This window comes from Triticum aestivum, chromosome 1B (assembly GCF_018294505.1).
Source record: "Triticum aestivum cultivar Chinese Spring chromosome 1B, IWGSC CS RefSeq v2.1, whole genome shotgun sequence".
NCBI classification, from domain to species: Eukaryota; Viridiplantae; Streptophyta; class Magnoliopsida; order Poales; family Poaceae; genus Triticum; species Triticum aestivum.
In genome coordinates this window covers 563,361,697-563,382,723 of record NC_057795.1, presented here as the reverse complement: position 1 = coordinate 563,382,723, position 21,027 = coordinate 563,361,697, and positions in this window count along the sequence as shown.

Genomic DNA, 21,027 nt, shown 5'->3' with positions numbered 1-21,027 from the left:
AGTTTGAAACCCAGTATTTAGTAGTAGCGCGGGTTTTTACCCCTCGCTACCACTATGGCATGTCCCCGAGGGGCACGGTTGAGAATGATTAGTAGTAGCGAGGGGTAAAAACTTAGTAGTAGCGCGGGTTTATAACCATCACTACTACTATGGCATGGTACAGGGGCACTATAGAGAGCACTTAGTAGTAGCGAAGGTTAAAAACCAACGCTACTGCTATCAACTTAGTAGTAGCGAGGGTTAAAAACCCGCGCTACTACTATGGCATGTCCCGGGGGGCACGGTAGAGACCGCTTAGTTGTAGCGAGGGTTAAAAACCCGTGCTACTGCTATCAACTTAGTAGTAGCGAGGTTTAAAAACCTGCGCTACTAGTAAGTAGCAGCGTAAGCGTCTGTGTATAAGCTTTTCCCTAGTAACGACTACTCGGCTGCCATCTAGGTCAAGCTGGCAATGTTAGTTAGACATCTATCGACGGACCCCTTTTCTACGAGTTTATCTTTAATTTGAGCTTTGTTCCTCGTCTAGTTTGTCCGCCGGGATTCATGTTGTCTCCTTTGGGCAGTGAGGTTATGATTTCTTGTCATGTGGCATTTTTTCGTGTTATATGTTATAATCCGGCGCTTCAGATCAAAATGACGACAACTGCGCCTCCGGGCCACGTGCATGAAGACTTCTCGACAGTCATTGACGAGGTCAAGCCGGCTCCGGTAGACAAAAGAAAACTAAGTACTACTCCACTATATAGGCATTGATGCTTGCTTGCTAGTGTTGGTTTCTTCACACTGTCTCGGCCTCTCCAGATCTAAACACGACAGCAGTGGCCACTCTCTCTCTCTCTCTCTCTCTCTCTGCTCACCACTGGTCACAAATCCAGCCGGATCCTCTCCGCCGGGGAAGGTCAGAAGGTGCAACGTTCACGCGGTCATCCTCAGCGACGGCTCTTACCCACTGCTGGGCGGGTCCCGATCAGCCTGCCTTGCCGTTCTCTCCCAAGCACAGCTGGCGAGGGAGGGCCTCCGACCTCTTCTTCTGTGCTGCCGTAGTGTGCGCATCCGGCCTCCCGCCGCCTACCTAGCATCATCCCGGTGACCATCAGGTATAACTTCCTTCGAAACCGGCCTTGCTCTACTTCCCGAGCTCCTGACGTTGCTGCATTTGTAACTTTTACTATTTCTCAGGCCCCCTCATAGATAGGATCAATCGTCTGTTTGAAAACCACCTATTTTTTACATTTAAGAGGTAAAACTAGTTCATGCACTCGAATCTAGTACTACTTGGTTCAAACAAGGAAGAAAGGGGGTGGGGGGTGGGGAGGATTTGTTACCTGAATCTAGGACTTGGTCGAAAGAGGAAATAATGGGGGCGAAAAGTAGCAGAGACTGGCTATCCAACTGGTCTCTAGGTCTAATAGGGAAATAAAGGGAAACATAGTACAAACTCAATATAAACCCGATCTATTGGTTGAAAAAGGAAAGAAAGTGGGGACTGGGGGACAAGTCAACAGAGTAAGTCCAACACTAGATTTGCTAGCCTCACACAGTACAAGGTGGCTATACTGAACAAAAATGGGACCAACCCAGATATCATGTCCTGATGTTTGTTTCCCCGAGCCACTCTTATGTAATGCCACTGGTAAAATGTAGCAGTCGCACTGCTAAAAGTAAGGACACGTTAAACCAATGTTGTTTTCAATGTAATGCCTCCAGTAATATGAATCAATGGCACTTCTTTACATGTCCTGCTAAAATTTCCCATTAAGATAAGTTGGTTCTTTTCGTTAGAAATGCAACTGTCCTGGTCCGCCTACTCTCCCGTGCCCAAAGTAATGTCATATTTAACGATTGTCATAGTTAATCCTGATGCCCACACTAATATCTAGCAATGCCACTCCTTTAGAAATTGCTACTGTCCTTGTAGGATTTCCATTCAGATAAGGAACATGCTTCTTTTCATTTGATGCATGTTTCTCACTTGTTACTTGTTAGTCACCCTCCTTTCCACCTTTTTGTGCAAACAGAGATATACATTTCACGCTCGATCTTAGTTGAACTGCACAAATGATATCCAAATTATAGTTGAGCATTCCAGGAGCTTCACAACCAACCTTGATGAAGCTCCGTGGGTTTCATTTCTGATGGAAATGGAACCGGGGCTGGAGCCCCTTTCTTAATTTTTTTTTGAAGAAGAAGCTGCTAGCTCACGGGACATTGCTTCATTTTAGGTGAACTGCACCAAAAGGTCCCATGAATTGAATCATCCATGTTGGTGACTGAAAGAGCCAGCTTCAGCATCCCAGTCTAAGCACCCCCGGCCTCCATACTTGCGACGCACGGTACACCTTGTTTGCCACTTGCTCGACCCTAGTGTCACTGATAAAATGAAGTAATAATACAGTTAAAATAGAGCGAGTGTCATATCTATCATTTCATTTCCAATGTAGATAAAGAAAGTGCTTCTCTTTGTTAAAGTATGTTTCATCAACTAGTCCCATTGTTAATGTTTAAGCATTTCTGCAAACTGGGGTGCTTAATTTTAGTTGATATGTACAAAAATAGAGATTTGAATGTCTCAGGCTCCTCCTTGTACTACTATTGTACACTAATGTTCATCACTGGCAGAAGGTGTATCTGGGAGACTTGGCACGATCTCAAGTATGAGGCGTATCGTATGAGGCGTCGCAGGGCCCATCTCGCCCTCGCAGCATGGCATACTATGATACTATCGCAATATTTTCTTCTATTTATTTTGTGTGTTTCATCAACTAGTGCCACTATAATGTAATCACGCTTTTTCATTATCTGTGCAAACAGGGTTATTCAGCTATATTTTGGTGGAACTGCACAAATGTACGTATGGAACTGGCATATATGCAGAGTGCGAGGTGTGCCAAGTAAAAATTACCGACACCAACCATGCTGCATGCACGCATTGGCATCCACCACAACCAGTGGGATGTGTGGCGCTCTATGTGGACGGATCTTTCTCGGCAGCAAATCCTCTAACCAAATACTAGTAGCTTATATTGGCAGTTTTCTAGGGAGTACTCTTTTCTGAAAGAAGCACCAATCTATTTTTCTTTATTTGTACACTGTGCCACAACTTTGACCCAAATACTAGAAGCTTACCTTAAACCCTACCGCCGCCATTGAAACGAGGCGAGCATCGAGGGAACCGTGGATAACGTCGGGGAAGCGACATCGCGCCATCCGGCCTCCTCTTGCGGTGGGAGAACGAATACTCCTGTGGCTCCAGCTGGCTCTGCATCCTCATGAATGGCACACTATACTCTATCAATTCGTTATCCTCTGGGTGCTCGACCTTCGACCTGTACACCCACCACCTCCGCCTGACTGTCGCCTCGGCGAATCTATCTGCTCCATCGCCCATAGGAGATACTCGATGAACTCGGAGGACTGCGGCGTGACTGCCGCCGAGGAGTACATGTACATCGCCGCCCTCATCGCCGTCGTCTCGCTCTTTCGCATACATTGCCACATGGCCCGCACCATCCTCGAAATCTCCCACTCATTTTCAAACCAACTAAGGATCTCCTTCAACTTGGCTAACTTTGCGTGGTCGCCGCAGGTGATCTGCCTGATTTGCTGCTGCATCCTCTCCATAGATGTCGTTCTAAGTGGTCCATTGCTAGCTTTGGAAGACGGGAGGAGAGACGGTGGTCTTGCAATAGAGAAGAGGGAGAGGAGAGGAGGTGGTTTTGGAATGGAGATGATGGAGAGGAGAGGAGGTGGTTTTGCAATGGAGAGAAGATCGGAAGAGGGAGAGGCGAGACGGTGGTTTTGGAATGGAGATGATGGATAGGCGAGATGGTGGTTTTGGAATGGAGACGATGGAGAGGAGAGGAGGTGGTTTTGTAATGGAGATGATGGAGAGGAGAGGAGGTGGTTTTGGAATGGAGAAGATCAGAAGAGGGAGAGGCGAGACAGTGGTTTTGGAATGGAGATGATGGAGAGGAGAGGAGGTGGTTTTGCAATGGAGAAGATCAGAAGAGGGAGAGGTGAGACGGTGGTTTTGGAAGGGAGATGATGGAGAGGATAGGAGGTGATTTTGCAATGCAGAAGAGGGAGAGGAGCGTGCGGCGGCGATTTAGGATTGGGCGAGAGGGTCGGCGCGCTGTGACTGGATCAAAATCAAAATCAATTTACCCTTCAATTAAGAAAGCGATCCCACATTAACTAGTCTCCCTTTTATTCTGGGTCATAATTGACCATGATTTTCGCACATAAAATATATGTTATACGTTGCAAAAATAATATAATTTGAAAGTACATTCACATACGAACCAAATGATACTATTTTTGGTGACATGCATTCACATTTTGCTTGTCACATATAGTACGTGGTCAAACTTTGACCCAAAATACGCAAAACAACAAAAAAATACTTCCAAGACCAGCACCACTCTTCCACTCTTCTCCCGTTCCAATCTAAATCCACCGCCGCTCCTCTGCTGTTCCAATCTAAATCTAGCGCCGCTCCTCTCCTCTTCCATTTCAAAACCACCGCCCCTCCTCTCCTGTTCTAGTCCAAAACCAACGTCGCTCCTCTCCCGTTCTAATCCAAAACCAGCGCCGCTCCTCTCCTCTTCCATTTAAAAACCACCGCCGGCGAGTGAAGGTGCTGTGGAGAAGTAGATCGATGGAGGAGTACAATCGATACGTGAGGATCGCAGACGGCGACCCTGTGAAGCTAGCTAGGATGTTGGAGATACAGTCTTGGTTTGACAACAAGGACCAACCAGCGGCGACGGCGACATCCATGGCCAAATATCTGGAACAGAGTGAAAAGGCGGCGATACTCCCGGAGGGAGTCGCGCTGGAGTACATAGAGCTGCTCCTCTGGGCCATGGAGCAAATAGATTCACCGAATCCGATCGTGAGGGAGCGGTGGTGGGAGTATTGATCCCAGATGGAGCATCCACCAGAGATTGAAGGATCGAGCATCTACAGGGTGTCGTTTGTGAGGGTGTCCTGCCAGAGCGAGCCGGTGGAGTCTTCGTCGATCGAACCCAACTGCAGGAGGAGAAAAGCAGTTGGCCCGATGATGCTTCCCCGCCATCGTCTCCCTCGCCGTTCACCTTGTCTCACGGGGCGGCTGTATGCCGCCGAGGAATGGGAGGGGACTGCCCCCCAGCCCAATAGTCGGGCAGGTTGTGAATTGTCAGGAGGAGCTTAGGGTTGTCAGTATTTGCAGGTGGTGAATTGTGTTTTGTGTTGTGTATTTTGACAGTACTTTCAGATATGAATGTCTTTTGAATTTCAGATTTGCAGTATTGAGCATATGAAGAATTTTATGAATTCTAGAGATCTATTTTTAGCACTTAAAAAAAGTAGTTTCATGGGAGTATAAAAGTGCAGACGAGAAGAAACTGCAAGTTTCAGTTTCAGATAAGAAACTGCAAGTTCAGTTTCAGATAAGAAACTGCAACTTTCAGAGGCAGAGCATTTATATTAACACGGCATTTTCAAACAGGGTTAACATCATGTTGGAAGTTTTATTCGTGGTCGAAATGGAACTACCAGCCAGTTAAGATCATGCTGATTAACATTCATGCATAGCACATTGTCAGGACCCCGACTCGATGCCACATCGATCTAGCATGTAACACCTCATATCGCTTTGCGGCCTCACGCACGGTATCCCCACAGGTGTCGCCTTACCTTTGCCCGGGACCGTTTGCGCATTTTGGCACACGTATATGATGGTGTCGCTAGCATCCATATGATAAAGAGCCCAGGCTGACATGGCTAGTCGTAAACCCAAAGTGGCACTAACTTACAGGGACAGGCATTCATGACCCAGCATCGAACGTGTCGGTCATCAGCGAGTGAATCCAGGCTGTAGCACTGGGCTAACAGGACTCCGGTGAACCGGGCTGTAGCGGGCTAGCAGGACTCCGGTATTCATCGCGTGACATTTCCCCGAAAGGACAGACACAGGATCGAAGAAGGACACATGCCGGCCAGCCTAGGTGTTCCGGAGCAGTAGCAAGCTACCAGGGCTCAGTGGAAGCACTAGGAGACATTTCCCGGTAAGAGAGGCTACTAAGGATAAACAACTAGATAGTCAGATCCCACACATAGCAATACACATTACACGTACGCATAACATGCACGTATGTGTTGTACAACATGGCATCACATCATAACTCAACAACTCATATAGATAAAGGCTCAGAAGAGCCATCACAGCATTATTACAAGCAGGGGTCACATGACCCAACAGTCAGAGCAATCAAGCAACAAGCGGAAGCATTACATGTCTGAGTACAGACATCTACAAATGAAAAAGGCTGAAGAGCCTGACTATCTACACCATCCGATCAAGATCGTAGCTGAGGTACTAGCTACTAGTCGAAGTCCACGAGAACACTAGTAAGACCGAAGTCTCCGCTGCAAAAACATAAATAAAGCAACATGAGTACAAAGGTACTCAGCAAGACTTACATCAGATCCTATCATACATGCATTTGTACCAAGAGGGTAATGTGGGGTTTGGTTGCAGCAAGCCAGCTTTGACTCTGTGGCTATCCTGTTCTACGACTACCAGAAACTCTGGAGGTGAAACAACGTACACGAGTCCACTAATCACCACACAATACACTACTATGGACTCATCCCCGTCTCCCTACGAGAAGGCCATCCATAGCACTCACACTTGTCTTGAGCATTTTAGGGTATCCACTTCAAGTTGTCTATGTACCATGTAAGCATCCAAGAAGTCCATAACCGCGGACCCGGCTATTCGAATAGATCATGTTAACCCTGCAGGGGTGTACTTCTTCACACACGCTCTCGCCACTTACCGCCATCTACACGTCATGTATCTCGGCAACCTTCAAGCGGAAGCCTGGCGAGGGTGTCGGCCACGACCTGACTAACCACACAAGACCCTAATCCAGGTTTATCGCCTATTCGGGTTCCATCCGCAAGGCGATCCGGCCGGGGTTTCACTCACGGCCCCAAACGATGTGTGCAGGGTTCCCAAGCCCACCTCGCCGGATGGATCTACGCTTGGTACACCGTGCCACTGGTGCCTAGTCTGTCCCAAGCCCACCTGGCCGGGTGCCAGTTGGTAGACTACTAACACTACCTACAAACACCAGAAACTAGTTGCGACTCCTGGACAGAGACCAAGTTGGTTAATAAGCCGAGAGGGGTCGAGTTACCGGAACCCAATGTGTGGTAGTATCGAGTCATTGGACAACATACGTAGAACTCAGTGCTTAAGGACGGTTCCAGTGAGACAACCCACCATGTACTCCTACATGGCCTCTCACCGCTACCTTTACCAAATCGTGTTCACACACTTAACTCTCAGCATCAGAACATATCGTAACACTCCAATTCATTCCCAATGAACCAGACCTGACACAACTCTAAGCAATAGCAGGCATAGCATGGTAGGAACATATCAGTGGTTTCAATCAACTCCTACACATGCTAGTGGGTTTCAACTATTTACTCTGGCAATGACAGGTCATGCAGAGGAATGGGTTCAACTACCGCAGCACAAATTAGCAGATGAATCGTTGTTGTCCTAATGCAATAACTGAGAGCAGGAGCGAGAGAGTAGGGTTTTATCGAAATGAACAAGGGGGTTTGCTTGCCTGGTAAATCAACAAGGGAGGCACTGCTTCACCGACAGGTACTCTGGAACGTCTCCGGAGCAGGACCTATCGAGAAGGAACGGTGCCGGCAAGCAAAGCACAATCATATGCAACAATATGATGCATGAGCATGGCATGTAGATGTGATGCTGTTTGAGCTAATGCAACTAGTATTCAATTGAATGAAGTCCATTTGAACAAAAGGTTCAAATGCAACTCCAAAAATAAGTCTCTTAATATGCCATAATGTGTTTTCTCATATTCAGCATGTATAAGTTGGTTTGTCATGCATGAAACTAGTACAGATGGAAAGATTGCATTTTTCTGATAATTTTTCATATATAAATTATTTCAATCTGAGCTACGGTTGAATTTCTATGAATTTTTGAAGTTTAAAACAATTTCTGGAATTTCCTGATTTAATTTAAATCCAGAAATTATATATTGCGTCAGCATTGAGTAAGCATGACGTCAGCATTCAACTGGGCTGGTCCGGGTCAAACCTGACGTGTGGGACCCACACGTCAGTGACAGGGGGGTCAAACAGGGGTTAATTAACTTAATTAACAGATTAGGGGGGGGTCGGGCCCGCTGGTCAGTGTTAGTGGCTAATTAGGTTTAGTTATTATTTTTTTTAACTAAAATTAGCAGGGCCTGGCCCCACTAGTCAGCGACCCTGGGGGGTCAAATCCCAGGTCAAACAAGTCAGACCCACCGGCGGTTAGTCGCCGGCGAGTCCTGAACGCGACGGAGGCTGCGGAATCGTCGCTCCGGCGACCAATCGTGCGGCGGAGAGCACCTACGCGAAGCCCAGGCTCGCACGCATCCTGTGGCGCCCTCTGTTTCACCAGAAACGGCCTACATCGCCGGCGGCGACCACTTGGGCGGCGACCGGAGTTCGGGATAGCGCGGGCGTGGGGCTGCAGCTCGCATTCGAGCGAACGGAGGGCACAGGCGGTAGCTACGAGGCAGCAGGAGCACATCGAGCTACTACGCGAGGCGGAGGTGCTCGGGGGCACGGAGCTCGCCGGCCATGGCGGACGACGGCTTCGGGCGCTCGCGGGGCAGCGGCTACAGGGCACGCGCGAGAGAGAGAGGTGAGGGGAAAGGAAGAGGGGCTCACGGCGGACTCGCAGAGCAGGCCGGTGTGCTTGGGGACGTCCTGCGTCCGGCGAATCGACGGTGATGGCGCCGAGGTCGATCTCCGGCGTCGGTGGTGAAGAAGACAACGGCGTCGGCGATGGAGCGCGTCCGGAGGTGCGTGGCTTGACGAGGAGGTAGAGGGGGTCGAGGCGGAGCTGGGAAGCGTGTCAGGGAGGCGAGGGGAGGCCGGTGGCCACGGCAACGGCGAGCGATGGCGGCGGCTGCGCTCGGGTGCGCTCGGGGAAGAGAGAACCAGGGAGGAGGGAGAGCGAGAGGGAGGGGAAAAAGGACCGGGGCGGCTGCGTGGCGACGTTCGGTCCATCCAGAGCGGCGCGGGGAGGACAGGCAGGCAGGGAGGGAGGAGGCGTGGTGCGGTGGCGCGCGAGCGCATCGGGCACGCTCCGTTCCCCTGTCGGGAAGGAAGACGACAGAGGAGGGGGGCCAGGTGGGCTGGGCCACCCCCTGGCTGGGCCGGCCTGCTGCTGCTGGGCTGCGCAGGGGAGAGCCCCAGGTAAGCACAGGTGAGGTTTTCCTGTTTTATTTCCCTTTTTCTATTTTTTTCTGACATTTGTTTGGTTTAATAAAAATACTAAACCATTTTATTTGCTTATGCCAATTTTTGTAGGGGCTAATGGTATTATTCCAGAGCTCCTCAACAAAAGGCACAATTTTTGGACATATATTTCAAATATATTATTATATATATCCAAAGCAATAATTATCGAATTAATCCAAATGGCCAAAATAATTATCCATGAGCTCCTAAAAATATTGTTCTGATTTTTATCTCTGTCCAATATTTTCAGAGAGCAACATGAGCATTTTCTTGGACCCTTTTGGAGAAATTTTTATTTGGTCATTTTCAAAAATGATTCTGAGGGTTCCACCAATCCTCATTTCAAATTTAAATGAAATTTAGATATGATGCACAAATGGCTAGCTAGACTAAGTCATACCAGACTAGGGATGTGACAACTCGCCCCCACTTGAAAGAATCTCGTCTCGAGATTCAGGGGTCGACGGAAAGAAAGCGGGGTACTCCAGTCGAAGACGATCTTCTCGCTCCCAAGTAGCCTCTCTCTCGGAATGATGAGACCACTGAACTTTGAGAAACTTGATGTTCTGACGTCGGGTAACACGCTCTGCTTGATCAAGAATGCGAACCGGGTACTCTCGGTATGTGAGGTTATCTTGGAGATCAAGCGTTTCGTGGTCCACTCCGTGGATAGGATCCGAGAAGCAACGCCTGAGTTGAGAGACGTGGAAGACATCATGAACTCGAGAAAGATGTGGGGGTAGTTCCAATTGGTAGGCAACCTCTCCTCGTTTAGCGAGAATACGAAAAGGACCAATGTAACGAGGAGCCAACTTGCCCTTGATACCGAAACGATGGGTACCCTTCAAAGGAGTAACCCGAAGGTATGCTTGGTCACCAATTTCATAAGTCATATCCTTATGATGACGATCGTACTGGCTTTTCTGACGAGACTGGGCTGTTTTCAAATTCTCACGAATGATGCGAACTTGCTCTTCTGCCTCCTGGATCATGTCCGGTCCAAAGAATTGTCTTTCACCGGTTTCTGACCAGTTCAAAGGTGTTCGACATCTTCGTCCATAGAGAACCTCAAAAGGAGCTTTCTTGAGGCTGGATTGGTAGCTATTGTTATAAGCAAACTCGGCGAAAGGAAGACATTTCTCCCAATCCATACCGAAGGAGATAACGCAAGCTCTAAGCATGTCTTCGAGAATTTGATTGACCTGTTCCACCTGACCACTCGACTGAGGGTGGAAAGCGGTACTGAAGGAAAGATGGGTTCCCATGGCAGTTTGGAAGCTCTCCCAAAAATGAGAAGTGAAAAGACTGCCACGGTCTGAATTGATCTCTAGTGGAACACCATGAAGCGACACTATTCGAGAAATATATAAGTCAGCAAGCTGACCAGCAGTGATACTTTCCCGAACAGGAAGGAAGTGAGCCACTTTGGAAAGACGATCGACGACTACGAAGATAGCGTTATTCCCTTTCTTGGTCCTGGGAAAGCCGGTAATGAAGTCCATACCAACTTTATCCCATTTCCACTCAGGAATAGCTAAAGGCTGAAGGGTGCCAGCAGGCCTTTGATGCTCTGCCTTAACGCGACGACAAACGTCACAGTTAGCAATGAACTCAGCGATTTCTCTCTTCATCCTAGTCCACCAGAACCTCTGGCGTAGATCCTGATACATCTTAGTACTACCGGGATGAATTGTGAGAGGAGATTCATGCGCCTCCTTAAGAATCAATTGTCGAAGATGTTGCTTCTTGGGGACCACCAGGCGGTTCCCAAAGAAAACAACACCTCGATCATCTATAGAGAAACTACCAGCAATACCCTTGGCAATGTTTCTCTTGATCCGGGTAATCCCCGTATCATGCTTCTGGGCTTCTATGATAAGATCCACAAGGGTAGGTTTCGCCACCAAGGTAGAAAGGAATCCGTGAGGAGCAATGTGAAGATTAAGCTTACAGAATTCCTCATGGAGAAGTGGTTGGCCTTGCTGCAACATGAGATTGTTGCAATAGGATTTACGGCTTAGCGCATCAGCCATGACGTTGGCCTTGCCTGGGGTGTAGGTAATTCCTAGATCATAATCTGTGATCAACTCCAACCAACGTCTTTGCCTAAGGTTCAAATCTGGTTGGGTGAAGATATACTTGAGACTCTGGTGATCGGTGTAGATCTCGCAACGTTTACCAAGGAGATAATGTCGCCAGGTCTTGAGTGCATAGACTACGGCTGCAAGCTCTAGATCATGTGTAGGATAATTCTCCTCATGTGGATGCAACTGTCGAGATGCATAGGCAATCACATGACGATCCTGCATAAGAATGCAACCTAGTCCCTGTCGTGAGGCGTCGCAGTAGATAATAAAGTCTTTAGTGAAATCCGGTGGCACAAGTATGGGAGCAGAAGTCAGGCGCCTTTTCAGTTCCTGAAAACTGTACTCACACTGTGGGGACCACTCAAACTTTTTATCTTTCTTGAGAAGTTCCGTGAGGGGTTTGGCTACTTTGGAGAAGTTTTCAACAAAGCGGCGACAATAGCTGGCTAGACCAAGGAAACTCCTAACTTGTTTAACGGTCTCAGGTGGAGTCCAATCGAGAACAGCCTGAACTCTCTCGGGATTGACAGCAATGCCCTTACCAGAGATTACGTGGCCTAGGTAGGTCACTTCTGGCAACCAAAATTCACACTTGGAGAACTTGGCATAAAGGCGGTGCTCTCTGAGTTTTTCTAAAACAAGTCTAAGATGTTCGGCATGCTCTTCCTCGTTCTTCGAGTAAATAAGAATATCATCGAGGTAAACCACGACGAACTTATCTAAGTACTCCATGAAGATGGAGTTCATCAGGCGGGAGAATGTGGCTGGGGCGTTGGTTAGGCCGAAGGACATGACGGTGTATTCATACTGACCATAACGAGTGACAAAAGCTGTCTTGGGAATGTCCCTGTTTCTGATCTTGATTTGATGGTAGCCTAACCTTAAATCCATCTTGGAAAAGACTGAGGATCCAGCGAGCTGATCATACAGGTCGTTGATCCTGGGGAGCGGATACTTGTTCTTTATCGTGACCAAATTAACGGGACGATAATCAACGACCATCCGGTCCGTACCGTCTTTCTTCTTGACAAAGAGGACGGGGCAAGCCCAAGGAGAAGAACTAGGACGGATGAAACCCTTTTGCAAGGACTCATCAAGTTGTTTCTTAAGCTCGGCTAGTTCTAAGGGTGCCATCTTGTAGGGTCTCCTAGCGATTGGAGCAGTTCCTGGGATAAGATCTATGACGAACTCTACATCTCTGTCAGGCGGAACACCTGGCAGTTCCTCTGGAAAGACATCCGGAAAGTCACGGACTACCGGGATATCTTCAAGGTCTGGAAGAGGACTGGCATTAAGGGAATAGAGCTGACGCTTTGCAACTCTAGTGGAGACAATGGCTATCTTGCCAGATGGGTGTGTGAGCTGAACAGACCTGGTGAAACAATCAATCTTGGCACGATGAGCTGTCATCCAGTCCATACCCAAGATGATGTTAATATCCGAAGACTTGAGAGATATCAAGGAAGCAAGGAATGCAAGTCTGTCCACAAGGATTTCATTGCCATAACTTATCCTAGAAGTTTGCCATTTGGATCCAGGAGTTTGAATAAGTAGTGGAGAGGGCATATCACAAAATGACATGTCATGCAAGGGGGCATAGCTTTCAGAAATGAAGGAATGAGACGCTCCAGTATCGAACAAAACCGATGCCGGATGACAGTTGACAAGGAGTGTACCAAGAACGACATCTGGATCATCATGAGCGGCTTTAGCTGAGACGTGGTGCACACGTCCATGTACAGTGGGAGCTGACTTGGCACTGATCATCTTGCGTGATGGCTTACCATGGCCAATAGACTTATCGGGCTGGGGTGGAGCAACTCTGGTCTGAGTGCAAATACGGGCAATGTGGCCTGGCTCTCCGCACTTGTAACAGATCTTGGAGGTAGGGTGTGGACCTGCATTGGAAGGCGGTCCACCAATAGGCCTGGGTGGAGCATACTGCTGAACTTGATGAGGTGCCACATAAGATGGCCTCGATACATATTTGGGTGGAAGAGCGGAGTTTGGAACCCAAATCCGGCGCTTCTGAGACCTAGAACCGGAAGAAGATCCCAAAGCACGAGTGTGCTTACGAGACTCCTCGTAAGTGAGTTGAGCCGTCTCTGCATTAATGGCTTTGTTCACAAGGGCTTGGAATGTATCACAATGATGCAGGTGGAGATCACGACGCAACTTGGGGTTGAGACCCTTCCGGAACCTAGCTTGCTTCTTGGCGTCCGTGGACACCTCTTCTGTGGCATAACGGGCGAGGTTCTCAAACTCTCTACTATAGGCATCAACAGCCATCTTACCCTGGGTGAAACTACAGAACTCTCCTCTCTTGCGATCAATGAGGGCTTCAGGAATGTGATGCTCGCGAAAAGCCTCAACGAAATCCCTCCAGGTGGAAGTCTGGCCAGCTGGAAGCATAGCCTCATAGTTCTGCCACCAAAGACTAGCAGGACCTTCCAGGTGGTATGCAGCATAGGTGACCTTGTCACTTTCGGCTACGCTCGCGGAATGCAGCTTATGAGTGATGCTACGGAGCCAGTCATCTGCATCGAGTGACTCGATGGAATGATGAAAGGTAGGTGGGTGCAAGCGAATGAAGTCATGAATGGTCACAGACTTATTGGACTGATGTGCGGTGTTCTCCTCGATACGTGCCAACAAGCGGTTGGACTCACGCTTGTTCCTCTCCATCTCTAGCATGAACTCGATCAACGAAGGCTGGTCGGGAGGAACCTCATCCCTACCATCTCCGTGGTTCTGGCTACGAGCAACGGAACTTCGCTTAGCCGATGACATCCTGAGAAACGAACCAAGGACGGAATCAGCATCGGCTATGGACTGTAGAATGTAGGACAAGGAATTAGTATCTCTCGAATTCCTAGGGAAATTTCGGTAGCATAACGGCAGTAAACTGCTCAGAATGAGACATCCTACTAAAAATGGGGTGGTAACATACTCATCAGCATCACTCAAGGTTCGGAGGTAGTACTAAACAGACTACATCGGAAGTACTCGAAAACTGGGGTATGACTCTAATCAACCAATCCTATGGAACTACGGAGTAGTAACACGTGATCCCAATAGACGGAAGAGAAGCCTAGTTCCTTAACCCCGTCGGAAAGATAGGACGACTCAGATCAGAAGGTCATGAGGTATAAGGAGTAAAAAGAGCCTTACGTTCCAACCCACAATCAATTCCCTTACATAACTAAAGATTTTCTAGACTCAACTTCGACCAATTTGGCTTGGTAATCCTACAGGCAGTCAGGCTCTGATACCAACGCTGTCAGGACCCTGACTCGATGCCACATCGTTCTAGCATGTAACACCTCATATCGCTTTGCGGCCTCACGCACGGTATCCCCACGGGTGTCGCCTTACCTTTGCCCGGGACCGTTTGCGCATTTTGGCACACGTATATGATGGTGTCGCTAGCATCCATATGATAAAGAGCCCGGGCTGACATGGCTAGTCGTAAACCCAAAGTGGCACTAACTTACAGGGACAGGCATTCATGACCCAGCATCGAACGTGTCGGTCATCAGCGAGTGAATCCAGGCTGTAGCACTGGGCTAACAGGACTCCGGTGAACCGGGCTGTAGCGGGCTAGCAGGACTCCGGTATTCATCGCGTGACATTTCCCCGAAAGGACAGACATAGGATCGAAGAAGGACACATGCCGGCCAGCCTAGGTGTTCCGGAGCAGTAGCAAGCTACCAGGGCTCAGTGGAAGCACTAGGAGACATTTCCCGGTAAGAGAGGCTACTAAGGATAAACAACTAGATAGTCAGATCCCACACATAGCAATACACATTACACGTACGCATAACATGCACGTATGTGTTGTACAACATGGCATCACAGCATAACTCAACAACTCATATAGATAAAGGCTCAGAAGAGCCATCACAGCATTATTACAAGCAGGGGTCACATGACCCAACAGTCAGAGCAATCAAGAAACAAGCGGAAGCATTACATGTCTGAGTACAGACATCTACAAATGAAAAAGCCTGAAGAGCCTGACTATCTACACCATCCGATCAAGATCGTAGCTGAGGTACTAGCTACTAGTCGAAGTCCACGAGAACACTAGTAAGACCGAAGTCTCCACTGCAAAAAAATAAATAAAGCAACATGAGTACAAAGGTACTCAGCAAGACTTACATCAGATCCTATCATACATGCATTTGTACCAAGAGGGTAATGTGGGGTTTGGTTGCAGCAAGCCAGCTTTGACTCTGTGGCTATCCTGTTCTACGACTACCAGAAACTCTGGAGGTGAAACAACGTACACGAGTCCACTAATCACCACACAATACACTACTATGGACTCATCCCCGTCTCCCTACGAGAAGGCCATCCATAGCACTCACACTTGTCTTGAGCATTTTAGGGTATCCACTTCAAGTTGTCTATGTACCATGTAAGCATCCAAGAAGTCCATAACCGCGGACCCGGCTATTCGAATAGATCATGTTAACCCTGCAGGGGTGTACTTCTTCACACACGCTCTCGCTACTTACCGCCATGTACACGTCATGTATCTCGGCAACCTTCAAGCGGAAGCCTGGCGAGGGTGTCGGCCACGACCTGACTAACCACACAAGACCCTAATCCAGGTTTATCGCCTATTCGGGTTCCATCCGCAAGGAGATCCGGCCGGGGTTTCACTCACGGCCCCAAACGATGTGTGCAGGGTTCCCAAGCCCACCTCGCCGGATGGATCTACGCTTGGTACACCGTGCCACTGGTGCCTAGTCTGTCCCAAGCCCACCTGGCCGGGTGCCACTTGGTAGACTACTAACACTACCTACAAACACCAGAAACTAGTTGCGACTCCTGGACAGAGACCAAGTTGGTTAATAAGCCGAGAGGGGTCGAGTTACCGAAACCCAATGTGTGGTAGTATCGAGTCATTGGACAACATACGTAGAACTCAGTGCTTAAGGACGGTTCCAGTGAGACAACCCACCATGTACTCCTACATGGCCTCTCACCGCTACCTTTACCAAATCGTGTTCACACACTTAACTCTCAGCATCAGAACATATCGTAACACTCCAATTCATTCCCAATGAACCAGACCTGACACAACTCTAAGCAATAGCAGGCATAGCATGGTAGGAACATATCAGTGGTTTCAATCAACTCCTACACATGCTAGTGGGTTTCAACTATTTACTGTGGCAATGACAGGTCATGCAGAGGAATGGGTTCAACTACCGCAGCACAAATTAGCAGATGAATCGTTGTTGTCCTAATGCAATAACTGAGAGCAGGAGCGAGAGAGTAGGGTTTTATCGAAATGAACAAGGGGGTTTGCTTGCCTGGTAAATCAACAAGGAAGGCACTGCTTCACCGACAGGTACTCTGGAACGTCTCCGGAGCAGGACCTATCGAGAAGGAACGGCGCCGGCAATCAAAGCACAATCATATGCAACAATATGATGCATGAGCATGGCATGTAGATGTGATGCTGTTTGAGCTAATGCAACTAGTATTCAATTGAATGAAGTCCATTTGAACAAAAGGTTCAAATGCAACTCCAAAAATAAGTCTCTTAATATGCCATAATGTGTTTTCTCATATTCAGCATGTATAAGTTGGTTTGTCATGCATGAAACTAGTACAGATGGAAAGATTGCATTTTTCTGATAATTTTTCATATATAAATTATTTCAATCTGAGCTACGGTTGAATTTCTATGAATTTTTGAAGTTTAAAACAATTTCTGGAATTTCCTGATTTAATTTAAATCCAGAAATTATATATTGCATCAGCATTGAGTAAGCATGACGTCAGCAGTCAACTGGGCTGGTCCGGGTCAAACCTGACGTGTGGGACCCACACGTCAGTGACAGGGGGGTCAAACAGGGGTTAATTAACTTAATTAACATATTAGGGGGGGGGTCGGGCCCACTGGTCAGTGTTAGTGGCTAATTAGGTTTAGTTATTATTTTTTTAACTAAAATTAGCAGGGCCTGGCCCCACTAGTCAGCGACCCTGGGGGGTCAAATCCCAGGTCAAACAAGTCAGACCCGCCGGCGGTTAGTCGCCGGCGAGGCCTGAACGCGACGGAGGCTGCGGAATCGTCGCTCCGGCGACCAATCGTGCGGCGGAGAGCACCTACGCGAAGCCCAGGCTCGCGCGCATCCTGTGGTGCCCTCTGTTTCACCGGAAACGGCCTACATCGCCGGCGGCGACCACTTGGGCGGCGACCGGAGTTCGGGATAGCGCGGGCGTGGGGCTGCAGCTCGCGTTCGAGCGAACGGAGGGCACATGCGGTAGCTACGAGGCAGCAGGAGCACATCGAGCTACTACGCGAGGCGGAGGTGCTCGGGGGCACGGAGCTCGCCGGCCATGGCGGACGACGGCTTCGGGCGCTCGCGGGGCAGCGGCTACAGGGCACGCGCGAGAGAGAGAGGTGAGGGGAAAGGAAGAGGGGCTCACGGCAGACTCGCAGAGCAGGCCGGTGTGCTCGGGGACGTCCTGCGTCCGGCGAATCGACGGCGATGGCGGCGAGGTCGATCTCCGGCGTCGGTGGTGAAGAAGACAACGGCGTCGGCGATGGAGCGCGTCCGGAGGTGCGTGGCTTGACGAGGAGGTAGAGGGGGTCGAGGCGGAGCTGGGAAGCGTGTCAGGGAGGCGAGGGGAGGCCGGTGGCCACGGCAACGGCGAGCGATGGCGGCGGCTGCGCTCGGGTGCGCTCGGGGAAGAGAGAACCAGGTGGGCTGGGCCACCTCCTGGCTGGGCCGGCCTGCTGCTGCTGGGCTGCGCAGGGGAGAGCCCCAGGTAAGCACAGGTGAGGTTTTCCTTTTTTATTTCCCTTTTTCTATTTTTTTCTGACATTTGTTTGGTTTAATAAAAATACTAAACCATTTTATTTGCTTATGCCAATTTTTGTAGGGGCTAATGGTATTATTCCAGAGCTCCTCAACAAAAGGCACAATTTTTGGACATATATTTCAAATATATAATAATATATATCCAAAGCAATAATTATCGAATTAATCCAAATGGCCAAAATAATTATCCATGAGCTCCTAAAAATATTATTCTGATTTTTATCTCTGTCCAATATTTTCAGAGAGCAACATGAGCATTTTCTTGGACCCTTTTGGAGAAATTTTTATTTGGTCATTTTCAAAAATGATTCTGAGGGTTCCACCAATCCTCATTTCAAATTTAAATGAAATTTAGATATGATGCACAAATGGCTAGCTAGACTAAGTCATACCAGACTAGGGATGTGACACACATCTTCATTTGATGCACAGTCAAAATGCCCACACAATGTTGAGTGTGCGAAACACAGAGAAAACGAGGGACTGAGTTTTGGCAAGTGTTGGACATGGTTTTGGGCTGCCCCGTCTAGGCTTTCATTTTTAACATGCCCAGCCCACGACTACGGATGGGAGGGCCTGTTTGTATTTTCTTAGGGCCGTCATGTATCGACCGACCTATGGACCTCCCATCCGAGGTTTTATTTTTGGCAGCCCAATTTATGTATTTTTTTGAAGAAAACACAACGGTCTGTTCTATTTTTCTATATACGAATAGGAATGCCATGTACAACTTATGTTTCCCTTTTAACTATATTATATTATTTAAATTATTTTATATGTTATTATATATTGTTTTTATTGTCATCATATATTTAACAGATACTTACATATGTAACAAAACAATATCCCACATCTTATTAACTTATAAAAATAATTTCTTAACAAATAAAATCCTCGATTGTTTTGGCACGAAAATCCTAGTGATTGTGTACAAAAGCTTGGTAAGATTTAAGGACGAATGTAATAATATCACTTATTATTTAAATATATTTATAACAAAATGCTCAGCCCTTTTTTATTTTTTGATAACATTGCTGGCCCAACCCAACATTATAATTAGAATCAGCCCAGCAAAATCGTATATCTAAATAAAGTGCAAATGGCCTATAATTTTTTAGGAAATAAAATAAATGGGCCGCATGAAAGCTACATTAATTGTTCACCCAGCCCAGCTAATGGTTGTAATTCAAAAAAAAGATCAAATTGACTGTAAATTCTACCGCGCAAAAAAAAGACTGTAAATTCTGAAAAAATGGGTTGAATACGTGCCACATTTTTGGAGGCTGGAATGTGGGCCAACAGGTCGAAGCCAATGCAAGTCGTTGTAAATTTAGTCAACAAATGATTTTGACATGTTAGCCATTGGATTTACATCCAACGACCGGCATCCATCTTCAATCTCTCGTCTTCTTCCTCCAGCGCCGCCGGGACCACCTCCCGCCTCCTGCTGCTAGCAGCTCTTCTTAGCACGCTTCGCTATGAAGCGCTACTTCACCGTTGGCCAGGCCATCGCTCCAACCCTCCACACCTCCTGTTCTTCTCCACCGACTGCCTAACCACACCGCACTAGAACCAGTTAACCCTCGTACACCTCTTGTCTACGACTCTACTCCCGCGTCTTCCCATCTCCGGCTCGTTGCTATCCGGGGCCTCGCCGTCGTCCACCACCTTGTATGCGCTCGACGCGGCGTGGTCAACATGGTCAACGAACGACACCATCGGAAGTAGGCTGTGCATGGAGAGGCTGACAGCTGGGTCCACGGCCGCATACAAGTAAATGCCTCCTTATTACGCGCAAAATAATGATTCCTTCACCTGACATCTAGGACCCACCGGAAGGGCCTCAGTATTTCGCGAAAAAACATGCCCCCCGCTGACTTGTCGGACCCACCAGCTATCTTCGCACGCAAGGAAGTGCCTCCTTATTACGCACAAAAAAATGAATACTCCCCCTGCCAGCAGGAACCCAGCTACTGGGAGGCTGACTTGTGAGCCTACCAAGTTGAAGGGGATGGAGGGCTTTGTCAACTTAGTCAATATGAACGATTCTAGCTCCTGTTACCGTACGATGTTCATCCAACAGTTCTAGTGCTTCTTCAACCTCTGGTCTTCTTGCTCCAGCCGCCCAAACTAGCGCCGGTCGTCCCACGTGCTCCTGCCTCCCGTGGCTGGCTGTGATGCCGTGGAGGCCTCACCGCCCCCTACTACTCCCACCGCTGGCCAGGCCATTCCTATACTCACCCACACCCCCTGTTAATCTATGGCGACGGTAGCCTCACACCGCAGCCGAACCAGTGAACCCTCGTACTCCTCTTCGCGTGGGCATCCACTGCTGCGTCTTCCCCAGCTCTAAGTCGTCCCCTTCCTAGGCCTCGCTGTCATCCACCGCCGTGGTGCTCTCGGCGCGGCGTGGTCAACGTGGTCAAGGAACGACTTCCATCGGACGTGGACTGTACGTGGAGAGGCTTACAGCTGGGTCCACGGCCGCAGCAAGGAAGTGCCTCCTTATTACGCGAAAAACAATGATTCCTCCACGTGACAGTGGGGACCCACTAGACGGGCCACCGTATTTCACAAAAAAAAGTTTCCCCCTGACTGCTGGGACCCACCAGCTACATCTTCGCACACAAGGAAGTGCGTCCGGGGAAAAAAAAATATTCGCCCCCCTGACTGCTGGGACCCGCCAGCTACATCTTTGCACGCAAGAAAGTGTGTCTGAAAAAAAAACGATTCGCCCCCCTGACTGGTGGGACCCACCAGTTACATCTTCG